Source organism: Triticum dicoccoides, chromosome 2B (genome assembly GCF_002162155.2).
Source record: "Triticum dicoccoides isolate Atlit2015 ecotype Zavitan chromosome 2B, WEW_v2.0, whole genome shotgun sequence".
NCBI classification, from domain to species: Eukaryota; Viridiplantae; Streptophyta; class Magnoliopsida; order Poales; family Poaceae; genus Triticum; species Triticum dicoccoides.
Window position 1 is genome coordinate 413,629,839 of NC_041383.1, and position 5,339 is coordinate 413,635,177.

Consider the following 5,339-nt stretch of genomic DNA (forward strand, 5'->3'; position numbering starts at 1 on the left):
ATGTCAGAGAGTAAAGGCGGAGCATCAAAAGCCAGCAGGATTGCTACAGCCATTGCCGATACCCGAATGGAAGTGGGATAAGCTAGGCATGTATTTTATCATGGGATTGCCCAGGACTTGTTCAGGCTATGACTCGATCTGGGTTGTAGTCGATCGTTTGACGAAGGTAGCTCATTTCATCCCAGTGAAGACCACTTACACCAGTGCTAAGTTGGCAAAGATATACATGACCAGGAGCGTATGTCTGCATGGAGTTTCGAGGACCATTGTATCAGATAGAGGAACCCAGTTTACCTCAAAGTTCTGGAATCAGTTGCATGAGACTTTGGGTACCAGGCTAGAGTTTAGTACAGCCTTTCATCCACAGACAAATGGACAGGCCGAGAGAGTCAATCAGATTCTGGAGGACATGTTGAGAGCTTGTGCGCTAGATTATGGATCTAGTTGGGACGACAATTTGCCATATGCAGAGTTCTCTTACAATAACAATTATCAAGCTAGTTTGAAGATGTCCCCTTTCGAAGCTTTGTACGAAAGGAGGTGCAGGACACCGTTGTTATGGGATGAACTTGGAGACCGTCAGTTGTTTGGACCAAATTTGATTAAGGAGTCTAAAGAGAAGGCTAAACTGATTTGCGACAGACTCAAGGTAGCCTAATCCAGGCAGAGGAGTTATGCGGATTCTAAATGCAAGGAGACAGTTTACTAAGTCGGAGACAGAGTGTATCTTCGTGTGTCCCCATTTCGAGGAGTTAAGCATTTCGGAGTTAAGGGAAAGTTAGCACCACATTTTGTGGGACCATACAAAGTTTTGGAGCGCATGGTAGAAGTGGCTTACAAGTTGGAATTGCTAGAAGGATTCTCATGAGTTCATGATGTGTTCCACATTTCTCAGTTGAAGAAGTGCCACATAGAGATGGCCGATATTCCTCTGAGAGATACAGTGCCACTGGAAGCGATTCAGTTGGATAGCGATCTGACTTACGAGGAGAAACCAGTGAAGATTCTCGAGTTTGCCAGCCGAGTCACACGCAGCAAGGTTATCAAGTTCTGCAAAGTTTAGTGGAGCCACCATACCGAGGATGAAGCCACCTGGGAACAAGAGGAAGACCTACGGAAGGACCACCCGCACCTATTTTCTAGCCAACCCGAATCTGGAGGGCAAGATTCATCTTAAGGGGGGTAGGTTTGTAACATCCCAAATTTCCAATTTGGAATGTTATACATTAGATCATCATTGCATATCATATTTTATTGCATTTTTAGTTGATCCTAGAAATTCTAAGAAACTCAAGGACCCATGGAGAGAGTGGGGGCTTTCGTTATTTTCATACTTGAGTTTTCTCAATTTTTTGAAAAGAGGATCATTTGGTTTTAATTATTTTCTCTTCGAATATTTCTAATATAAAAATAAAAGAGAGGGAATAAAATGATTTATCCAAAATAAAGAAATATTGGAGGAAAATATTAAAATCAAATAAGAATTTTATTCGGAGTTTTATTGCTATTTTATTTGAATTAGGAAAAAAGTATGTTTTTCAAAATTGCATTAGAGACCCAAATAAATGTTCATCTTGTCCGCTATATTTTTAGAGGACGGGGAAAATTTATTTGAGGATTTGTGGAGTCCGTTTAGTATTTTCTTTTACTTGTTTTTTTGCGCGTCGTAATTATTTTTAAAAAAAAGTCAACCGACTTACCGGGCCGTGTACACCCAGGACTCCAGCCCGGCCGGCCTCTTTAAAGGCCGAGGCCCCGAGCCGCCTCAGCCCGTCCCGCCGCCCCGCCCCACAAACCCTAGTGCCGCCGCCGCCCTAGCGCTGCTGCCGCCGCCTCTCGCCGCTGCCGCCACCGTCCCCCGCCGCCGTCTGCCGCTGCCGGAGGAGCCGCCGTGCACCTCGCCAGAGGTATAACCGCCGCCGCCGCCGCCGGTTTATCCGAGAAAACCGTTCAGTTTTTTTCAAAAACCCTAGTTTCATTTTTTTAGATCGGTTCGTTTTTTTCCGGTTTAGTTAAATAGCGGACATTCGTCCGTACGTTCATCTTAATGAACGATGTTAATCCGTTAGCCGCAGAAAGCGAACGTTCGTTCGATAGCCTGTTTGTCAGTTTTTCTTTTTCCAGGGTCTTTTCCACGATTATTTTCGATCGCGATTTCTGCCCTCATCTTCATTTTAGTTTATTCTTTCGCTCATTTATCGAAATCAGGCGATTCAAGCACCTAGATCTTCGTCTTGAAGCCCTCTTTCTGTTTAATCAACTTGAACAAGATTTTGGTACTGTAAAATTTAACTTTTGTCCAGATTAGTAAACGGATGTTGCTTCTTTCGTAGTTCGAGTTTCGTTGCTCCGTTTGATTTGATTCTTTTTGCAAACCGGAGTTCTTTAGTTGAACTTTCTGGTTAGATTCTCTTATTTGAGTTTTACCCGTGCTGAGTGCTTATGCATGTTATTATTTTTTGCGATAGAGTACCCAGTGCGAAGCGTGCTACTACGAGTCTCTAGGTTTTGTGGATCATCAACAAGGCAAGTAACACTTTGATCATACCTCTTTACTACCCAGTTATTATGCATTAGATCAACCCTCAAGCATTGCATGGTTAGGATCTGATTAACATGTGGGTTTTGGGAAGTAGATGATGAGGTAGAACCTATTGCCATGTTTATTATCAACCCTTTGGGAGTTACTTTTATGTGATGCTTATATTGCTATGCTATGCTTGTAGACGTGGTTTGGGTGAGTGTATCCATGACATATGTGAGTATTTTTAATTAATGGTTAACTTAAGGTGTCTACTTAAATACACCTCTGGGTGGATTGCTTGAGGCACCCTGGAGTACCCAGTAGTTGTCAGGGCACCTGGAGAATCCAGTTTTGTCCTAGGATATCCCAGAGTACCCGTGTGATCATCCTACAGTTCGCCACCCAGGCTCAAAGGGATAATAAGATTATTCATGCTAGAAACTTCCGTGTGCAGCCACAAGCCAATATGGGCTCTGGCATAGTTGAGTAACTTGCGTGAAGCTCTTGAAGAGGTAGACTAGAAGATGTAGTGGGTTGTAGGTGGTACTGTCTACCCAGAGTAGAGAGTTAATGCTTCAGAAAGACTGTGTCTTGAATCTCCGACCATGGATGTGTTTGAGTCTTGTGGGGAAAAGTGCGCAAACCTCTGCAGAGTGTACAAACTAATCGTGGTTAGCCGTGTCCCCGGTTATGGACATGTTGGGTATCTAGTTCTTGGATTATCATGTTGATCTCATCACTCTAAATTAATTTGATTGGGTTAATGATGATGTTTAATTCGGATTGAGTTGGAGGAACCTTCTCAATGTTTAACAACCACCATGATAGTTAAATAAACTTTATTCCTTTGTTGTATGGAAAAACTGGCTTTATGCAAAACTGTAACCATAGAGCTTTCCACCAGCCATATATGCATGTAGTAATAGCATTCATTCTATTCATTACTCTATGTGTTACATTGCCAGCATATTCCATGTGCTGACCCGTTTTGGGCTGCAATGTTTCACTCAGCTATAGGTCGTTGTCTTTCACTCAGCTATGCCGTTGGAGTTGATGGACTCACTTTATTTTCCAAGCCTTCCGCTATTATCGTTTTTAGATGGCCATAAGCCATATTATTATAATAAGTTCTCTTTTCAGCCATTCGATGTAATAAGTGTGTGATTGAAACTCTGTTATAAATCCTCAAGTACTGTGTGTGTCAGCATTACCGATCCAGGGATGACACTGATGAACAGAGACTAGACTGTTTGAGGTCAGGTCGCTGCAATCTACTACTATTACTCCACACATTAACCACTATCCAGCATGCATCTGGTGTATTAAGTTCTTGGAAGAACAGAGTAACGCTTTAAGGAAGATGACATGATCTAGACAAGATAAACTCACGTATGAATAAACCCCATCTTGTTATGTGCGTGTTATGCCTCTTTCTGTCACTATAAAGATTGAGCACTACAAGATCAAACCCATTAAAAAGCACCTCTTCCCATGGCAAGAAAAATCAATCTAGTTGGCCAAACCAAACCAATAATTCGGAGAAGAAATAGGAGGCTATAACAATCATGCATAAAAGAGTTCAGAGAAAACTCAAATTATATTCATGGATAGATCTTATCATAAACGCGCAATTCATCGGATCTCAACAAACACACTGCAAAAAGTCATTACATCAAATAGCTCCAAGAACACCGAGGAGAACATTATATGGAAGATCAATAAGAGATAAGAAGCCATCTAGCTACTAACTACGGACCCGTACGTCTGTGGTAAAGTACTCACACATCATCGAAGGGGCAGCAAGGATGATGAAGAACCCCTCCGTGATCATTCACCCCTCCGGTAGAGTGTCGGAAAAGGCTTCTAGATTGGATCTCGTGGTTTTGGAACTTGCGGCGGCAGAAAAAATATTTCATGGACTCCCGTGAGGGTTGTGGGATTTTAGAGTATTTATAGAGGCAGAGGTAGGTCAAAACAATTCTCGTGGGCCCCACTATCGACCATGGCGCGCCAGAGGCCCCTGGCACGCCTTGGTGCCTAATGGCCCCCCCCCTTCCTGTTGGAAATATGCCCTAGAGGCAATAATAAAAGCATTATTATTATATTTCCTTGTTCATGATAATTGTCTTTATTCATGCTATAATTGTGTTATCCGGAAATCGTAATACATGTGTGAATAACAGACATCAACATGTCCCTAGTGAGCCTCTAGTTGACTAGCTCGTTGATCAACAGATAGTCATGGTTTCCTGACTATGGACACTGGATGTCATTGATAACGAGATCACATCATTGGGAGAATGATGTGATGGACAAGACCCAATCCTAAACATATCACAAGATCGTATAGTTCGTTTGCTAGAGTTTTCCAATGTCAAGTATCTTTTCCTTAGACCATGAGATCGTGTAACTCCCGGATACCGTAGGAGTGCTTTGGGTATGCCAAACGTCACAACGTAACTGGGTGACTATAAAGGTAGACTACGGGTATCTCCGAAAGTGTCTGTTGGGTGACATGGATCAAGACTGGGATTTGTCACTCCGTATGACGGAGAGGTATCACTGGGCCCACTCGGTAATGCATCATCATAATGAGCTCAGAGTGACCAAGTGTCTGGTCACGGGATCATGCATTACGGTACGAGTAAAGTGACTTGCCGGTAACGAGATTGAACGAGGTATTGGGATACCGACGATCGAATCTCGGGCAAGTAACATATCGATAGACAAAGGGAATAGCGTACGGGGTTGATAGAATCCTCGACATCGTGGTTCATCCGATGAGATCATCGTGGAGCATGTGGGAGCCAACATG